General features: G+C 38.1%; 1 long non-coding RNA gene across 1 annotated transcript; it reads left to right on the forward strand.

Moving 5' to 3' along the window:
* Positions 1-1,133: 1,133 nt before the first annotated feature.
* LOC125345829 lies at positions 1,134-20,766 on the forward strand. The gene is made up of 3 exons (XR_007209802.1): positions 1,134-1,242; positions 5,685-5,812; positions 20,399-20,766. It is a non-coding gene; the product is annotated as an uncharacterized LOC125345829 (long non-coding RNA).
* Positions 20,767-21,572: the final 806 nt, after the last annotated feature.

Genomic DNA, 21,572 nt, shown 5'->3' on the forward strand with positions numbered 1-21,572 from the left:
TAAATTAGTCTAAGAGAAAATGCCTTTTCCAGCAATTATTTAAGAAAGCAAATTTGAGATGTTCATAGCTACCCCCAAATGTGAATTATTTTCAAGCCTGTAGTGTTTGTAGGACATTTAGATACAGAAGAATTTGTGGAAATCAACAATAACTTAATACATACAAAGTTATCTTCTAATATTGCTGTCAGATAATTTCTAAAATTTTACAAAACTTACCTTTGTAGCTTTTTTCCCAAGTAGAAATAATTCAGAAACAGATTAGAGGTCACTTGAATGAAGCAATGAGTCTATAAAAAAGATAGCTTTTAATAATATACAACTTCATTAAAGCCAGAGATACAGTTTATATTTGAAGATCAGAGATGTGTATCTGAGGTATATGATATGTCTGAAGATCTCAGATACTAAAAGTTATAATGAATCCTTATTCAATGCTAACAAATAAAACTCAGGTGCTCTTGATTTAAATGAACAACATTTATGAGAGGTGGCAATAGATTATCAGGAATTCTTAAAATTGGATGTGTATAAGTATCACTCAGGGAGCATGTTAAATATGAAGATTTCTGGCCTCATTTTTAGAGATTATGATTTTCTTGGCCAAAGGGGTGTGGGGAAGAGGGTGCTGTTCTTGAATTCTTCTGAAACGCTGGAATGAATCAGCTGACAAATTCCTAGTGATGCCTCCTGTATACAAACCCTCTGGTCTAGAGACATTGCACTCAGAACCTGAGAATTGTTAAGGATGGCTAGACATTTATAGCCCTCAGTAGGGAGCAACTTATTCTGCTTACAAATTAACCCCCAAAGATTAATTTGGGAATAGCTAGGTTATATCCTAGTGAGTCACTCTCATGAGCCACTAAGTTATCTGCCCAGGTCTAAAATTTCCTAACTTTGATTTTTCTTAAAAAGGGGAGCAGGAGGGGAAGATAAATTCAACAAGCAGAGATTAATTTACATTTAGTTCTTGAATTAGAAAACTTGCTCAGGCAAAGAGGGAGTCTAGATAGCAGGTATGGGCTTGATGGAAAGTGGAAAAGGGCCTTCAAAAGACTCCTGCCTCCCCTCAGGGTGGGCTGTTTGCTTCCAGTGGGGTTGCCCTGGCAGAGGCTGTGGGGGCAGGGACTTCTCACGCAGCTCAGCTTCCCATCCTCTAGGAGCATTTTGTTTGTTTGGCTCTTCAATACAACTGACTTCTTAGAAGACCCGTCCTTCCCAGGGAATTCACTAATCAAGGTACTTACTCCATTTATTTCCACAAACAAATCCTTATGAAAGAGCAATTCATTCATGAACTATGAAATGTGATCGTTTCCACTGTTGTGCCTGATTGCCTCAAACACCACTATCACCGTTCACATCAATCAGTGCAGGTAACCAGGAAACGTGAAGAAGACAGGGCTCAGTTCTATCCCAACTGACTTTACAGGATGAAAACTGAAACCCACACCTGAGATATTTAAACTCATATCATTCTAAGCATCTTAACAACATTAGTTCTTCACAGGAAATAATCACAGGAGGAAGGAAGAGATGGTCAAGTCTTTTGGTGAATGAAAAGTAATTTTCTTCTGTAGAATTTACCATGGTATGAAGAGTGTCAAACAGCCTTTTCCTTTGTACTGTGGAAAATTCTGGAAAGATATTATGTCCTCCAGCTATGTAGGGTGTATGTTAGCATGTTAACTAGGGAAAACATTTCCGGATCTCTTTTTAATATTAAAGTATTAGTGTGAACAAACATTTGCATACAATTTATGTAAATATCTTAATAACATGCAAAGCATTCCGTGTATACATGAATATTGATTTCAAAGATTAAAGTATTAGTTCTGATAAATTACCTGTACATAGCCTTAATATTTAACCCACAGGACAGTTCATGACTAATTTAAAAAAATGGCTATTACAAAGTCATTTAGCAACCATTCCTTCCAAATAACAAGTGATGTAAATTTCAAAGCCAAAGTATGCACACTCTTAATGTGATTTGTAAAGAAATTTATAACAGAAAGTAATTGAATTAAGTGAAGATGGCCAAAGTGATAACAAGTGAAATTCTTTAACAAGTAAATTTTTTCTATGTATGTTTTTTTTTCATCAGTATATAATCTACATGCTCTAGAATTCATCACTTTTTTTCTTATTTATTTTCAAAGTGATGTACAGAGAGGTTACAGTGTCATACGTTAGGCCTTGGGTACATTTCTTGTACTGTTTGTTACCTCCTCCCTCATTCTCCCCCTCCCCTTTCCCCTCTCCCCCCATGAGTTGTTCAGTTGGTTTACACCAAATGGTTTTGCAAGTATTGCTTTTGGAGTCATTTGTCTTTTTATCCTTTGTCTCTCGATTTTGATATTCCCTTTCACTTTCCTAGTTCTAATACCAGTATAAACAGTTTCCAATGTACTCACTTTTAAGTATTAAAATTCAGTGGTTTTTAGTTTGCCACAAAGTTGTATAACCCTCACAAATACCTAACTCCAGAATATTTCATCATACCAAAAAGAAACTTTGACACATTAGAAAACCTTTCTTCCTTCTTCATCCCTGTCTCCTTGCAACTAGTAAATATAGATACAGCTAGTGTGGGTTCACAGTGTAACAGGAATCATACATATGATTTTTGTGTCTCACTTTTTTTTGGGGGGGGTGGGGGGCCAGTCCTGGGCCTTGGACTCAGGGCCTGAGCACTGTCCCTGGCTTCTTCCCGCTCAAGGCTAGCACTCTGCCACTTGAGCCACAGCGCCGCTTCTGGCCGTTTTCTGTATATGTGGTGCTGGGGAATCGAACCTAGGGCCTCGTGGATCCGAGGCAGGCACTCTTGCCACTAGGCTATATCCCCAGCCCCTGTGTCTCACTTTTTTAACTTAGAAGTTTTTCCTAGTTTCATCCAGATTTTAGTACATAAAATGAGTACATAAAATTAGGTTAGTTCATTAAATATGTTATTTCTGTTGGGGACTCAGTTTTGGCCTTAATGGGGGAAGGGCAGCGTCTTGGGAGCTCTTGTCGCCCTTCCCCCATTATTGTCGCCCTTCCCCCATTAAGGCCAAAACTGAGTCCCCAACATCTTCATTTTAGGACTAAATGATAGTCTAATGTATAAAAATCACATATTTTGTGTATCTATTCATCCATTAGTGGATAATTGGATTGTTGTCTCTTTAGGCTATATTGTTATGTGCAATTATATTCAAGTTTCATATGAACATTTGCTCATGATTCTCTTGCATGTATTCCTAGGAACGATGCTGGCTTCTATAGTGATGCTATGCTTAATTTGTTTTTTGTTGTTGTTGTTTTATTTTGTTTTTAGGTTCTGGAGAACTCGGGACCTAGTGTTGGCAAGTGTTTTTGTCTTCCCCTGTAGTCAGGTAGATAGGCATATGCCACAGTGCCCAAAGATAGAGCTGCAAACTTGTTCTTTTTCCCAGGTTGTTCTCAAATCACAATTCCCTGGTCTCTTCCTCCAAAGCAGCTAGTATTACAGGCTTATATCACTGCACTCAGATATGGTTAATGTTTTGAGAAACCACTATACTCTTTTACAAGGAGACCTTAATCGTTTTACATTCCAACTGTCAAACACATGATGGTTCCAATTTCTCTACATCCTTGCCAACACTTGTTATTGTCTCTCTGATGAATATAGACATTTTGATGAATGTGTAAACATATGTTGCTTTAGTTCTGACTTTGTAATATTTTGAAATTGATTCACTGATGGAAAATGTGAGGAGTTCATACCCCTGAACACATTGGAAGGTTACTTTAGAATTTTGTTCAAAGCTTATATATATATCATTCTGCTAACAAAAAGACTTAATATGGCCTATGAAAATATATAGTATAACACAGATGTAGAAATGCAGGGTGACTGGGTAGTGCAGGCAAGCTAGCTTGTAATATGAAATGGCATATTGTAAGGTTCTGTATACTAGTCAAAGGTGGGTTAATATTTGTCTTGAACTGCTCCTGGGAAAATTGAAAAATCTGTCATCTTATGAGATTTAAAGTAAGTTTGGACCTTTTACCCACTGCTGTTAGATCATTATCTATTCTCCGCAGGATCCCTCTTATATCAAGGGTATTCTGTCTCTTGAGGCATTTCTTCACATTGCTAAAACATTCCACATGAGGCATGAACCAAAATCAGCTTAAAGGGGGACAATGATCAAGATGCATTGGATTCATAAACTGCTTTGTTAAATGGAAAGTCCTTTATACAACTACTTAGAGATAGTAACAATAAAAATTAAAATGGCACAGCAGTCCAGCCATTCGAAGCTATTAAACACATATGAAACTGTTGCTTGCCAAACTGAACACTAACTTTTCCTATGACAAGTGTCTGATGGGATATCTATTTTGTATAGGTTTCAGTCCAAACTTGCTGGCCCCTTATTGGTTCCTTAACCCCATTTCCAGGCAGAAATTATTTTTTTGTCTCTAATATCATAATATGTTTTAAGTAGTTGTTTTATGGAATCCACATTTCCTTGTCTGCCTCTCCAGTGGACTTTGACTGGCTTCACAGGACAGTTCATCTTCATTTTGGTATTCCCAAAGAAGGTACTTGACAAAAAGAGAGTTGTGTCAAATTGATTTCATACAGCATTTTTATTTCTCATTCTCCCTTAAGGATTTGTTGCTGCCTCTCTTTGAAAGTGGACTCCAGAAAAACAAAACAAACAAACAAAAACTTCTTTATTTTAGTCCATTGGTGTAACAAGTGCCCATTTGTTTTGAGAATTCTGCTTCTGGTGCATACCTTCTAGAGTGTTATAAATTCGTCTAATAGTATCGTCAAAATCTTATATCTCTAAAAATCATATCTCTAAATTTGATTTCTGTCTAAGCAAACCACTGCCAGACTACTCCCCCCACGTAAATGTAAACTTTCATACATACCCCTCATAAATGTAATCTCATTTCCTACTAGCAAAGATAACTTTGCACATCCAGACTATAATGATTAATTACTGTTTTAATGTTAATGTAATGTCCACTCTATCTTCCAGTAGTTTGATATCATCTGCATAGAGGTTAATATGAAAAATATTCATTTGCCTTTTTCAATGAAGAAAAATTATTACTCCTAATTATGTACTAGGAAATTCTAGTACTTTCTAACTCAAGTCTAGAATATTATATTCCTTCTCCCAAGTATCACCAAACCTCCCAAAGGTATTCAAGATTGTCTTCAAACAGTTTTGCAAAAAATAGAGCATCATTTAATTTTTTCTTCCTGATATCTCCCCAGACCCTATAAAGCTGTGAATATACCTTGCTATCTCCTCCTGTAACATTATGAATCTTCCTTATTATAGAGCATGCCACACTAGTATACAGTTGTCTTGCTTCCTTACAGTTTTCAATTACTTTAGACATCATATATCTCTAAATGCCATATTCTTTTTCATTGTTTCAATGTACAAGCTAGTGAAAAGAACCCTTGAATATCAAAATAGCAAGAAATATTCTTCTAGGGAAAGATAAAGCAACTAGTAGGTCATATTACTATCTCTGATAGGACCATTTCTACTTTACTATAAACTAACCAAATAGTAGTAGTCAGCAAAACTTTAAATCTCCAAAAGCATAGACCAGCATGTAGTAATCTATTAAAAAGCCAAACATTAATTATTCCAGGCTTTTTGCTTATGTGTCCACAGATTTCTATGAATGCTGAATCCACTGATGACATCTCAGACATTATTGAGAGGATGCGTTCTGAAGCACTAACGGTTCTCAGTGGAATCCACTGGCTTCTGGTAAGAGGACATCTAAGGAGAGTGATGGGGTAAGAATTCAGTGTAATTCCGCTTTTAAAAGTTCTACTGTGCAAGGTGTCCCCGTGATATTATTATTCTTATTTAGCGCAGCTGCAATTCCTTATGCAAAATGTTGTAGTATGATTTAAGATTTCTTATAATATTCTTTTTTTTTTTTTTTTTTGTCAGTCATTGGGCTTGAGCTCTGGGCCTGGGTGCTGTCCCTGAGCTCTTCAACTGAAGTCTAGTGGTCTATCACTTGAGGCACAGCACCACTTCCAGTTTTCTGGTGGTTAATTGGAGATGAGAGTCTCACAGACTTTCCTGCCTGGGCTGCCTTTGAACCATGATCCTCAGATCTCAACCTCTTGAATAGCTAGGATTGTAGGCATCAGCCAAGGGTGCCTGGCTAAAATGTTCTTAACTTGCCCTGTTTGCCAAACTAAGCCAGGGTCTTAGGGAATGTGGCATAGTAATATATAGGGATGTGGGTAGGCTTGGACACTGTCTCCAGACCTCAGAAAGCCTTTTGTTGCTGTTGTGTTGACCTGATACTGAATTCTTGTATTTGTCTATATTGTCAGAAGGTACCAGCTAGATACTGGCTAAAAAGCAAGAGAAACTTCTGGATCACAAAAGTAAAAAATATATATAAAATAAAAAAAATGGAAAAGTATGAAATTTAAAAGGATTTTGTATCTGGTTTGCTACTTGGCATACATTTACAGATCAGCCCTAAAGAAAGCAACTTATCTGTAAGCAAAACTTGGCAAGGTAAATGTGATTCCAGTTTGCTTGTTACTCATTGAGTACTATAGAAAACATGTCTCTATTTCCTGAATCCATCTAATATTTTTCAAAGTCTTGACATCTGTATTTATGCTCTATAACAAGTTATAACATGAAGGGCTTGTGATACTTCCTGAGCTTTAGTTTTTGAATCAGCATGACAGTCACTCAGGATTCATATGCTCAAGGTACTGATCTCTAGAAACAGACAACAGAGACACCATTTGATGAGATGGATTTCCTTCCCCTTACTTCCACTTCCAAAAATGAAATAATAAAATCAACTGTAAGAGTTAAAGAAAATGAACAAAAACAGCACAAATCAAATATCACCAGGAATGAAAAATTGTCAAATAATATGGATAAAAGAGGGCAATAAAGGGGTGAAAGATAAAGAAGACTGAAATAATAAGCATATTTTACCATGACAGTATGTGGCAAGTAAGACTATACAGTGGGCCAAACATGGCCTGTGTATCTGGAGCGCCATCAGAGCTCTGTTTTAATGAGGACCAAATCCTCTCCCCAGGAGTAAATCACTTAGGCTAGTGCTGAATCCTCCCAGCATGGAGGAAGATGAATATTCAGTTTCAGGAGTAAGAAGTGCTCACATTGTACCCTTAGAGCTATACCCATGAAACCATGTCTAAAGTCTACTAAAAAGGCAGTCTGTGAATGGCTGTCAAAAATATTGTTTAAATATTAAATAAATACCTGTAGAAGATGTTAGTAGCCTTCTGTACCAATGTATTGGCAAAGCTGCCATGAAGGGGGTGTCCATTACAATGAAGAATCCATTGTGTTTGTTTTCAGTTGTAAGGTTTGAACTCAGGGCCTTTGTTCAAGGCTAGTGCTCTACTACTTTGAGCCATAGTAGCCCTTCTGGTTTTCTGGTGATTAATTGGAGATAAGCCTCATGGATTTTCCTGGCTGGAGTGGTTTCGAATTGCAATCCTCAGATCTCAGCCTCCTGAATAGCTATGATTACAGGGCATGAGCTATCAGCACTGGGCTCAATTGTGATTTTGTGATGCTAAAATGTCTCATTTGCAGCTTCAGGGATGTATGGGGTTAATTAGAGCCATCATATTCATGCATCATTGGTGCAGGGACAGGGAGTAAATGGAGGTGGGCAGGTGCCAGTGGGAGCAGCAGAGAGGTTATAGGCACCATCTATGAGATGATAGATGCTATTCATGGGAGGTGCATGCTGCAGAAGGAGATCCCAGGAAGGAGAAGACAGCAGCATCATAAGGTCTGTGAGGACTGTGTTCTAGAGCATATGCAACACACCTGTCATAGCTCTGGAAATTAGTGGGTGAGAGTGAATTTTTGACACAGACTGGTTAGCTGTGTTAAGCCTGGGTTGTAGGTTATAAACAGGATGACACACACTTTATTATCCCAACAGGATTGCCTTTGAGAATGAAAGGTTTGCTATTAATGATTATGCCAAGACAACAAATGCCAACTACAACAGTGCTGCACAAAGTGGAATGTACAGTCATGCTAGGAGGAACTGTCCATTCAACTCTCTTAGTTTTATAATGTGTTTATGGTTTTGCCTTAGCATGTATTATTTTTAAATGGAATGATATTTTAAAAAGCATGGAACTTACAGGGAGAAAGAGGGCAACAGGTCTTACAAGAGCCATGTTTATATTACAAGCATGATGTTTATATTGCCATGGTGACTACATTTCCCTTCACCACCCCAACCTCACATCACAGTCTAGAAACATATCTGTATACTTTTCATCACCAACCAGTAACCCCAAAGTCCCTATCTTGCTTCACCTGGCTGTGTTTCCTAGAGGGTCTAGTGTATCTACCTGAATTATTTAATTTTACTCTCTGCCTTCTTGTCAATCTGAGACAGTGACCTTCCATGGTCCAAGGCAGGAATATGTTGAGAAACCCAATGCTTCCTCATTACAGTTGGCCATAGCAGTCCCAATAGACAACCGGTACTTCACTAGTTCCTTTCTTTATTTTTTTTGTTTTTTTTTTTTTGGCCAGTCCTGGGCCTTGGACTCAGGGCCTGAGCACTGTCCCTGGCTTCTTCCCGCTCAAGGCTAGCCCTCTGCCTCTTGAGCCACAGCGCCGCTTCTGGCCGTTTTCTGTATATGTGGTGCTGGGGAATTGAACCTAGGGCCTCGTGTATCCGAGGCAGGCACTCTTGCCACTAGGCTATATCCCCAGCCCTAGTTCCTTTCTTTATTGATGATACTAGAATTTGAATTTGGAGCCTTTCTCTAGTAAGACAATGCTATACCACCTCCCCATCCATTTTTGCTTATCTTCCAGATAAAGTCTCACTTTTGCCCAGGTTTTCCTTTGGACCAGCATCTTCCTTCCTCTACCTCTATGTAGTTGAGATCACATGCATACACCTACATGCCTGGGCAAGATTTCTTTGTAGATAGAGAACCTATGAGAACAAGCTCTTAACTTATGGTGCTCCAAAACTAAGTTGAGGTTTTATCATTAGTTAACTCTAACAAGCAACCAGAATGTCCATGGCAAAGAACAGTTGTTTATTGCCTAGGCTGGCTTCAAAACATGATCCTCAGATTTCAGTCTCCAAAACAGCTGGGATTACAGGCATGTGTCACCAGCACCTGGTTGAGATTCCATTCATTGTCCAAGCAGCCATTTCTGATTTCATCCTCAAAAGTTTTTTTTTATTTAAAACCAAACTGCCCCTCTACCACAAATTAATTTTTAAATCCCTATAGATTTTTAGCATTTTCACTCATAACAAACGCACTAACTAGAGAGTTAACTAGTTATACCACTAACCCAGTAATTGTAGAAGATAGGCAAAGTAATCCATTGGGGTATGGAATGAGTATTAGAACTTTCTATTTTAAATCCTGAATGTGATTAAATGAAGATAGTGCATCATTACAGCAGGTCTTGATACATATCTATATATGTAGCAGTAAGTGTACATAATTTATAAATAAGTGCAGTCACAAATATTGAGATGAATGGCTTCTTCTTGCTGCCTGTTTCAAACACAAGGCTGCAGGCTCCATGCCTGAAAAACTTTTGTTGTCTGCATTGTTTCTATCTAAGCACTCTTCTTTTGCTCCACCTCATACTTGGTACAGTAGAGATGGACTAAAGGCTGCTACACCTAGAATAACAGAGGCTGAAAGTGAGAAGGGCCTGAAAGGATAATTCACCTAACCCCTTCATTTAACCAGAGAAGAAACTGAGGCTTACAGGAGTTAAGCAATTTGCTCAAGCTGACAAGTTAAGGGTGAGTTCAACAATATGGGAAATGGATGGAAAATCCAGTTAATGCTTAGCTAGTCATGATAATGTGTCACGGGACTGGCTTGCAGAAATGAAACCTGTTAATAATCTCCAAACCTTATTTTAGTCAGACATATTCAATGCCTTACCTATAAAACATTTTGCTAAAAAATGATAAATAAATGGTTTTGTTTCTTTGGGTGCCCAAGAATGTCTACAATGAGAAAAATGCCACATATATGGTACAGGCTGGGTATCTGCTTACATTATAAATACAAATGTATTTGTATATACTTTAATTAGATACATTGATGAACAGAGTTCATTGGAAACAAATATACTTTGTAACCCTGCCTGGTGTAAATAATGAAATAAAGTTTTATAATATTTTCCAATAGGCAGGCAAATTATTACTTGCTCAAAACCCATAAGACAAAACAGGAATGGGGTATGTACTATATATTAAATTCCAAATATTTGATCCTATACCTCTACTCTTTCTCATCACTTTGACCAAGTATTTAATTACCTGTGACTAACAGTTTTATTTACTGAAATACTATGCAAGGCAGGACCACTTCCCATTTATTCCTTTTAAATTTTCTGAAAACTAAACCTTACACATTACTATTCACCCTGCCTATACAAAAGCAAAGCAAAGCAAAATGAACATCACTAAGCTACTGTTATCAACAAAAACTACTGGTGTCCTTACTGAGAAATTCATGAAATGTATAGAATGATTTGGGAAGGACTGACTTTTCTTATGCTGAACTACTTTTATTAGTTTTTTCAATCAGGATATTTCTATTCAATCATTTATGTCCTCTTAACAAATAGGATTTTTTTGCATTCTTATTTTCTAACTGGTTGTGCATTGTATATATAAGAAAGCTGGTGATATTTTTACAAGTCATCTGTCATTTTATTGAATTTGCTTATTGTATATAATGAGGTTTTGGTGTTCCTGTGTTTGTTTTCATATTGAGAATTGAACCCAAAGCTTTCCAAATGCTAACTAAGCACTGTATCACTTGAGATACACTTTCACTAACTTTGTCTAAACTGATCTTGAATTTGAGATTCTCCTTTCTCTCCCTACTGAGTAGCTAGGATTACAGGCACGTGCCACCATGCTTGCCTAAATAGTCATTTCAACTTATTTTTTTCCAGTGTTGTGGATCAAACCCAGAAACTTTGCATATGCTAGGCAAGCCTCCTTGTGAGCTACATCCTCAGCCCTTATAGCAGGTTTTAACTCGATTGACAAGTCCACACATCTCAATTGTGAATAATTGTGAATAATGACAGTGTTGGCTTTTTCCTAATTTTAAGCTTATTTTTCTTTTATGAAAATTAATTTCTATTATCTTTAAATAGTTGTACAAAGGAATTGCCATTCAAAAATCATCTTTATTGATTTCATCTCTTTCCTCATTCTCATCTTTCCCATACTTTCTCTTTTAAATGTAACTATTGACTTCTAGAGCAATTATTTAATTATCCCTTATTGATCTTTTGAGATTGTTTTGCATGCTAATAGCACTGTAGTGAACATTATATAGTTATATACTTCTGTTATATATTTGTATAGTTCTGTATAACACTTTTAAACCTCCTTGAAATACATTGTACAAGCATAAGGTTTTAGGTCAAAAGGTCTGATTATTTTAAAGACTGTTAATACATGTTGCTTTTCCAGAAGGTTCTATCTGTAATAATAATTAAGTTTCATATAACTTTGGCAGAAGGCTCTATACATGATAATCACTTGTCTTCCTCTATTATCCATAATCTGGGGTCTCCCGGCACAGAGCCTCTAGTCCCACTCCTTTCTCTGTGTTTCTTCTCCTTACTGCCACTGAGCAGGTCTCTGGAAATTCCAAGTAAAGCATTTGAAAGCCAACTTGACACCAAACATAGAGACAGAAACTTGTTATTCAAGTGACTGGTAGTTGGGTGATAAATGAAACTCAAATGACTTGGGCGGAGATGATTTGCTCTTTGCTCACCTTACCTAAACTCCTTCATTCCCACATTCTTCACATGCTAAAAGTTAGAGACCTGTAGAACCTACTCCCCTACTCTTCCCCTATCCATTCAGTCCCGCCATCACTTGCTGCCCTCATTAGGAGCATGCCCTTTCCTCATGCTCACTGGAAAGCCATCTAACTGCGTTTACAGCCTCTGTTCAATCAGCAACCCCCACCCCCACCCCTGCCTCTCAGAACCTTTCAAAGTGAAGGAAGATTCTTTAGGCTGGCCATCATCTCTCTGCCCAGCTTCTTTTTCTACACACTTGCCTGCTTCCCTCTGGTGCTACCACACTATTTGCAGCTTTCTGGTAATTTCCACTGTGTCAGGTCTAGTCTCTGTGCTTTCCTGTGTGCCATCCAGCTGTGGGATATTCTCCTTTGAACCCCAACTCCAAGGGCTACCTCCCTGGTGAAACAGTCCCCAGTCTACCCCTCACTTCCCTAAACCTTATTGTAGAAAAGTCATCCTCCTTTAGTATGTAGTTTGATCATATTCTAGAGTTAGCTTTGTGCCCACTTCTACATGGAAAGAAGACTGATAAAAAATGAACAGAGGCTGGCTTCTTCTCCATTTCTGATGAAATTGTGTTTAATGTGACTTGAAGGTTATTCCTACAAATCTATTTCCCCGATTAGTATAAACACAGAGCTGGCACAGCAGAAAGGGTTGTCTAACTGGAGCGAAGGGAAGGATATTCAAAAGGTAAGAGTCTACTTTGCCTTATTTCATGCCTCAGGCGCTTGCCTGGCTGACTGTTAATGATCACCTTACGCCCTGAAGCACAGTCATGAGAGCCCCCAGTGACTGCTCCAACTTCAGACAAAGCTTTTGGTTCTCTCTTTCTCTGTGGTGGGGGAGAGATTCAGCAATTCTGGGAGCTAGTTTGATAGAAAGGTAAAATCTTAGAGCTTTAGAAAGGAAGGGGAGGGGTGAGTGTGTCATCCAATCCATCTCTTTGCTTCTAGAAAGACCCAAGGAGCTAACCAGTCCTCCTGTTTCTCGAAAGGTAACGTTGTTCAGCAAAGCCAGCACTTGTCACCTGCACTGGTAAGGAGTTCCTAGGGCTCCTTTCTAGCTGCCCTGCTGTTCATCTATTCAGCTCTTGTAGCTCCATGTCTAATGAACAGGAAGAAAAGCTGATCAGGGACCACCTTGATGACTGGTTTAATATATCTGGCTTACAAAGACACTAGAGATCAAGAGTCTTCTCTGAAGAGTGTGTTGCATACCTTTAATGTATACCAGAAAAACCTGTATCTGGTTAATATTGTTAGAGGTTCTCAAATGTCAATTTAGCACATATGATTCATTGAGGAAGCACAAGCTGTGTTCCCATCACACACCTGGGGGAGGGAGGGGTGAATTTTAGCAACCCTCTACAACATGCTCCAAAACACACCAATGTATTCCAGATTCCACTTACCACTGTCTGTTAATATCTAATGAATGCTTCAAAGGCAGTTAACTATATACTAGTAATGGGAGTGTTCTTTCTTTAGGATTCATTGCAACACAGAAACAAAACTGCTAACATATGTTTCTCTTGCTAAACCTTAAGTCTTATCATAGTTTGAAACTGTAGAAAATCAATTACATCCTTTGGTTACACCCTTTTTGGCACAGAAGCACATCTTCATTCTTTGAGGACAGTGTATATTTTGCTACATCTACCACTCACAGCCTGTTAGGATTCACTGCTAAATGAATGTAGTACAAATAAACCAAATGGAAGGCCAGTGGAATGCTAAACATCTCCTGTGCCTCTGTTGTGGACTTCTTGCAACTTGGGACCACTCTGCCTTATTGCTGCAACATCTGGACAGCATTCGAGGTTGTTTCTCAAGGACACAAGTGTGCACCTCGGGTGAATTTCAACTTTCAACGTCTCGCTGGCTCTAATCTATATTTAATGTTTCATGACTGGTAGTCAAAGAAGCTTCAGCTAAATATCAGGTTGGAATGAAAATGATCCTTGGGAGAACATTTGCTTCCAGAGTGCACCAGAAAAGTGTTTGTGACAGAGGCTCCCCACCCCCACCCCCAGACTTGTTGCCCATTGTCTTGCAGTAATAATAATTATGCCTTATGATTGCTGTGCCCACATAATCAGAGATCACTTCATCAAATGTGATCCCAGGGGGAAGCCGCCTCAGCTCCTAACTGGATGTCAGTCATGGAAAACAGCACCCCTAGGGATCCCCAATCTTTTGCCTGCCCTTTTCAGTGCTGTGTTGTTAGCATTGTGTTTCTTTCTATTCTTCTCAATGCAAATGATGTGTAAATCATGCCCTCCAGAAGGCACATGTGGTGAGGGAGAGAGAGAGTATGGAGAAGGTGGGGGCTGGTGCATTCTTCTCCCTCAGCCCCCTCCCCAACCTACCACAGGGATTTCTCGCATGGAACATAATTACATCTGTGCCATATGGGCTCATTTATATTCTATTACAGGTTAAGCTAATACGACTCAGAAATATGCTAAAAATACCTCAAAGTATTTTAGAGCTGTCAAAACACTTGTCATTTCTTGCTGACTCGTTTGATTGCTAGAGTTTTTGCTTTTTGTTGGGAGTTTCAGAGCATTAGGAAAGCATGCTGGTATAGTGGTGTCCAGTCTAGAAACATAGTTTAATTTCCCACACTATTGCAATCTTTGGGATGGTAAAGAAAAGATCTTTCTTTAGAATCCTGGAATGGCCCCAAGTCGTGGGCATGGAAGCCCCCTATATTAGTAGATTTTAATTTCCCAGGAGACAGAAAATACAGATTTCTGATGTGTGGTTTTGTCAGCTTTAGAATATTTCTTGTCTTTTGTTTGATGCAATTATTCATTATGATAGAGAAATACCTGGAGCCGCTGACACACCAGAGAACTGTGCTACTTGAGTTCGAAGATTCAGGTTGGGTGTCAAGCAAATCTTGTCATGACTTTCCAAATCTTGTCATGGGGCAGGATAATGAGAAGGACAATCTCTAATAAGTAATGAGTTCAACAATGATTTACAAGGGCATGGTGGGTTGTTTTCAATGCAATGGGTAAAGTCCATCAACAGACTAATTTTTACCATCTCTTGGCAAAGTTGGTGGGTTATGTTTCTGTTAGATTAACCTAATTGTTTGTTTACATGATTGATTTTTTTCATTATTACTATCTTAACATGTTAGTGGAGTTTAAAAAGTTTGTCTTGGGAACAGAAAAGCAAGCACAAATATGTCAATAATCCATGCTTGAGAAGCACCATTTCAAAGCATCGGCTAATCACATCAACATCACTTAAATACACAGACCATTTAACTGAGAACTGAATTCACACAAAGGCCTACTTTCTAACTCACTAATAATTGTACTGCTCTATTATCTAGTTAATGGAGGGGTAAAGATTACCTGGGTCCAATCTCAACTTGTCTACTTGATAAATTATCTTGGACGATTCCACAATTTGTTTAGTATTCAGTTCCCACATCTATAAAATAAGACAAATAGTGGCAGCTGTCCTCATGAGACTGAAGTATTAAATAATACAGTAAAATACTAGTCATGGTATAAGGCATAGAGCAACCACTGAAGAAGTACTAATTATTATTATTATCATTCACACTTGCTGTCCAGTTTCCAGGTATTGATTTTAGTTTTAACACAAACAGCTTCTCTATATAATTACAAAACTCGTTTCATTTAAATATGTTTTTTATTTAAACTATCAAAATCACATTAATTGCACAAAGTCCTTAGATGAGACAGGCCAGAACTTCTCAGCATATTCAAACCACACAACCAAGTTCTTACTCTGTCTTAGAATCTGTAGCTATTTCGTAAACTAGTATTGAAGAAATTGAAAATTTCATCATTAATGTATAAAAGAGTTTTCTATTCAGCACACTCTTTTGAAATATTTGTGCACTGAGGATTGTTTAGGATACGAAATATCTAAATTTGGTTATAGAAATGCTACATTTTAAAATAAGAAGCAATTCCAGTTTCTAGTAACCAAATGATTTTATTGGTAACTATAGCCAAGGCTTACATTGTTGCTTCTGGAATTCTTTATTTGAGAGTCATTTGAGGCTTTGAAGAGGTATGGGAATGTGAGTATCACTTGGATGTGGAATAGGGAGAGAATTGTCAATAGATACAAATACACAAGAGAATCTAATTTTGAGGTCTTCAGCTGAGTGTACCTGGGCATGTTCATGACCTTGGCTGAGTCATTTGCCTTTCTAGGATGCAAAATGAGGCTCTAGGTACCTCTTAGGCTTTTTCTATCTTCTTTGCTGTCTGTACTAATCAGTAGAATGAAATTCTTTACTGTAAGAAGGATAATATGTTGCCTAGACACTTGAAGTTTTCTGTTTTTGAATTGAAGGTCTAATGTAAACCTGAGTAGAGATTGTGGGTTGCTTTTTCACTTGCCATGGCCTGTGGTTACGGATAGAGGCAATGGTAAAACAAGACACAAAAATAAACTATAAAACCAAGATTTTTATAGCTGAGCACCCCCACTCCATGGCTGGCCAGGTGGCAGGTATTAGAGTTTCAGGCAAGAGTGCCAAAGATTTGGAGTCAGCACTAACCAGGGAAATAGTGCTATGTTTCCCATGATCTGTGAAATTTCATCCTTAAAAATGATGTTTTCTTTCAGTTTCCAGGATATCTTTTTCCCTCTAAAATCATTTCAGAGACTTTTCTGCAGAGATGATTAGACATGCAAGCTTTCAGTGGCTAAAGTTCAGTTGTATTTTCCTTTCAAATCTTTCTCTTGTCAAACGTTTATAAATTGCTTCCAAACAAAAACTCTAAACTTACATTTTAAAATGGTGAGTGAGGTTTGGCTTTGGAATTGGTCAATGTAAGACGAATGGTGCTATAATGTCATTTCATTTTGAGTCAAATGTCATGTGACTTAATCTCAGCTCTCTTCTTATACTGTCTTCCTAGTCCTCAAATGGTAAATTTGCAAGGGTAGTGGATTAGCATTACAAATATCTACAGGACTCTTGAGTCAAGAGAAGGCCTTTGCCATCCCCATCCCCGAGAGAATTTCCCTTCATATGCCAGGAGAAAACCAAACCTTTAGGAAAATCTAGCAGTAACAAATGACAGAACATAAGACAGCCACTAGGTTCACAAACACCAATATGTACTCTGTTCCTGGAGGGAGGAGCTCAGTGTTTTATGTATGTGTGAGTTTGCTTAATCATAAATCTAAAATTAACTGGCATTCTCTTCAGATGTATCTGGCCTGAAATGCGGCAGTTAGTGGAAGCTTTGTTTTGTCTACCTAGTCTCTTTATCTGTGCCATTGTGTTCCCCATGCAGTCATCCACTCCAAAGGGCAACTGGCTTGTTGTGTCTGAGTATTGTATATTCCACTCTGATTATTATTTCCTGACTTTTCAGACCAGCCTCTCTAGTACTCTAATACTGTCACTCTCTGGGATGCCAACTCTTCTACCATCTTTTCCCTATCCTTTACCCCTTCCTGGTCTTCTGCTCCTTCATTTCCAGCTGTATTCCATGTGCAATAACCATCCTCACTTGCACATACACTTTAAACCTCCTGTCCTTCTCTCTTGCTGTATCATCTTTGTTTAATAAAACCCCAGTGCTGGTCAAATTCCAGTCTTACCTCTCTGTTTGCACTGGGCATTTTACATTTATAGAAGAAAAGAAAACAACTATGCAGATTGCTTGCACTTTTACATTTGTTAGTAAAAACTCAAGTAAGCAGTGCTCACATGAATCATTCTTATTCTTCTCAAGTCCACACACTCACCCACTCATTATTTAATACTCTTCTCTGTCCTCAAGCCATTCATAACTCCCGCTAACCCATTATTATACTCTTCACTGAGACAATTGCAGTAATTAGAAGAAAACTTCCATTGACTCTCAACCATGTCCTTACCTTTATTACACCTGTCTCTCATATGCTACTTTCTTGCTTCTACCTATGCACTAGATCCCATTCCTTATCATCTACTGAGGGACACAGTCCTAGCAACAGTGCTTTCTCTCTCTCAATCTCAGAATCATTTTATCTCTGTTGGATCATTCCAAGTAACAGAGTGCATGCTGTTATCTTCCCATATTTCTCTAAAAGCTATCACCCCATTTCTTCAGATTCTTCAAAGGAAATTGTTGAAACGGATCTCTCCAGTGGCAGTTCCTGATTATTCTCTTTCTACTCTCTTCTAAACATTTCTAAATAATGTTTTGGCTTTTCTACTTTACTAAAACATCTCTTCTCGTCTTCATTAATGACCTCCATGTTGTTCAATCCAATGGTCAATTTTTGTACATGAGATGTACAAGGGTAGGGGAGTTCATTGTGACATGTTCATACATGTATACAATGTATCCCAATCAATGCAATTCCCTCAATAACTCTCCTCCATCCCATTCTCCTGTCTAAAAACAATTACGGCCAGGTGCTAGTGGCTTACACCTATAATCCTAGCTACTGAGTGGCTGAGATCTAAGGATTGTGGTTTGAAGCTAGCCTGGGCAGAAAAGTCCCCATGAGAGTATTATCGCCAATAAACTACTTAAAGGAGCCAGAGTGGCACTGTAGCTCAAGTATTAGAGTGCTGGCTGTGAGCACAAAGAGGCTCCAGGACAAAGTCCGGGCCCTGAATTCAAGCCCCAGGACTGGCCAAAAAAAAAAAAAAATTCCAATTGTAACATGTTCCATCGTTCTATTTTCATACGAACAGGCTCCTTCAACTATGTTCATCTCCACCCTCTTTGTTAGCCCTCCCTGCTCCTGCTGAACCCCTGCCCCCACACCAATAGTTCTTGTTTTATTTTACTATCATTCTGTTCTTTTAGTGTGAATTAATTGCACCAAGGAGTTTTACCATGCTATTCTAGATGTGCATAGATTATATTTTTCTCATCAGTGGTCACACTTCTCACTTCATATGTCCTTTCTTCATTTGCCGCTTAGCACAATTTTTTTTTTGAATTTCTGCCATCTTCTTAGTTGCTTCTCAGTCTTCCATGCTGGATTTTCTCTTTCTCCTAACTAGTTAATAATGTTGGATGTCTCTGGTGCTCATTTTATGATCCTCTTTTTCTTTCTTCTCCCTATACTTACTTCAATGATGATTTAATCCAATTTCAAAACTTTAACTACCAGGAAAATGCCTAGGACTCCTATCTTTATCAGTTTACTTCAACCTTCCCTCCTGATCCTCAGGTTTACACAGTTAGCCATGAACATCTTCATTTGGTTGTCTCAGATTGAACATGTCAAAAACTGAACTCCAGATAGAGCTCCTACACCTCTGACTGACTGCTATCCAAATCTTAGTGGATTGCCATACCATCTTCCCAGGGCTTAAGTGACTTCTGTGACATATTTCACATCTTACATCCAGTTTCTTTAGGAAACCTGACTCTACCAATACCCTATACCCAGAGTGTGACTATTTCTCAAGGCTATGTCTGCTATTGTTGAGTCTAAACCATGGTTACCAGCTTTCTAATCTTTCTTCTGTTTCTGTCCTCTTCTCTCCCCACTATCTATTCTCAGCACAAATGCCAAAATAACTTTGTACACATAATTTTCTCAGCCAGCTTACTTCTCTGCCCAGAGCCTTCATGGCTCTCTCTAGCTTACTAGAGTGAAGCTAATATTCTTCCAATTCTGTGTGTTCACCACATGGACATTTTGGGCAAACTCCCACCTCAGGGCCATTGCACTGCTTGTTCCTGTAAACAGAGAAGCACTTTTGGTCCTTATTGCAGGTATTACCATCTCAATAAATCCTGCCTTAGTCATCTTATATTAAATTGAACCCCCAAATCTCCTATTCTCCTAATTTTACTTACCTTTCTTCCTTTTCCTTGTCCTATGGGAAAGATTCTTGGATCTTGGAAAGCTTTTAACAAACCACCTCATTACTATCTGACATACAAGCCCTTATGGTGTCAAAGTCTTCTTTTTGTGCACTGAGATATTGCAAGAATGAGGAACAATGTCTGGCACATAGTGGGTGTCAAAAATAAATATTTGTTTAATAAATAAGCCTACTTATATAGAAAAGGCAAACATTTTAAAAGCATTTTAATCTTCTTAGTTCAGTCAATATTTGTTTTTTAAAACCCCCCTTTCTGAATTGAAGTGAAATTCAAACTTGGGCTCAGATCGTCTAACTGGAAGTTTCACCTTTCCAATCTTTGGAGAAGAAGACACTCAAAACTGTGTTGATGACAGAAAAGGGAGATAGAATAGCCAAGCAGGCTGAGAAGTAAAGAGAAGAATTATGACAACCATCTGTATAATTCAGCTACAAGAACTCCAGCGGTGAACTCCTGTCATCTAGTAGGATATATAACTCCCAGCAGAAATACTTTCATTTGTGGATTATAGCCTGCATGATGGTGGGTTGGAAGGGTGAGTTGGAAGGTGAGGAGTTGGCAGTAAGAAGGAAACAGAAAATAAAGTGGGAGGAAAATGACTGTGTTAGAAAAGGTATCAGGTACTTACCTAAAACACTTAACTCTTATAAATGATTGTGCCTAGATGCCACCTGATGGAAATGTCTATGCTTTTTGACTGAGAAAATGATGTATTTACTGCATACAAAGAGTGAGGTTTATCTTTCTCTCTGCTTGAAATACAAGTCTACCACCAGCTTACACTAAAAGCAAAATTTTGAGAAGTTGGCTGAACTTTCTCCTGATCTCATGATGCAGAGTTTGAGCTTATACTACTACTCCAAACATGGCCATCTGTTGTGGGAAATCAGTGTGGTTTCAAATAAGTCCTTTTGAAGCATGGGAATCCAGTCAAGGAGACAGAAGAGACCACGACAAAACATGTAGCTGTGGTAGCCAAAGAGCACTAAGAAAAACAGCTCAACCTGCCTGAGGGAAGATTTTTGTTAAAGAAGCAGAAGAAAGAAGCAAAATTGAACTATCTACAGGAAGCCAGCCATGTGGGCATACTATTCCACAGCCATTTTAAATCATTTCTTCCAGTCTGCTTTAATTAGTGCTTCCTATTCCATAAAAAAAAACATTTTTATTATCTTTAAGTAGTTGTACACACGAGTTGTGATTCAACAAAACAGCTTATGAGTACAATGCATCTTGATCGATGTCACCCCTTCCAACAATCTTACATATCCCTCCCAACCCACCCCTTCCCTCACTCTTCTTAACTTTATATGATATATATTGACTTGACTGCATTCTAGGTTTTGTTTGTCCCAGTTGACTCCTAGTGCTGGGGAAATTTATCATTTAATGGTCAGAATGGTAGGTGAGTAAAATAGGAAAGTAATCACTCTACTTCTTTAATATTGCCACATTTTATCTATCTGGAAGAAATAAAAGGAAATTTATAGAACCTAACACTTTCAGACTATGCCTTTTCTTTACATAGTGTAATACCAATGAGAATGGTAAATTATCAGTAGCTATCTCTTACGCTATAATTTTTAAGCTGTAGTGTGGAAAACAGGTATAAATGCTACACCAAGTTTTTTGGGGCAAATTTATATATGCAAGGGTCATTCCAATTTCCTTAAACAAAAAAAATAGAATTATTATCCACCTTGCACTTGTATTTCACCAACAACAATGCTTTCTGCATAAAGAATCCTCCCTGTTGGTTAGGGATTATTTTACAATGTGACAAAGGATTTTTATATCAAACTTGTTCCAATTAACATTCTTAACATGTTTGCCTACTT

This window comes from Perognathus longimembris, chromosome 2, assembly GCF_023159225.1.
Source record: "Perognathus longimembris pacificus isolate PPM17 chromosome 2, ASM2315922v1, whole genome shotgun sequence".
NCBI classification, from domain to species: domain Eukaryota; kingdom Metazoa; phylum Chordata; class Mammalia; order Rodentia; family Heteromyidae; genus Perognathus; species Perognathus longimembris.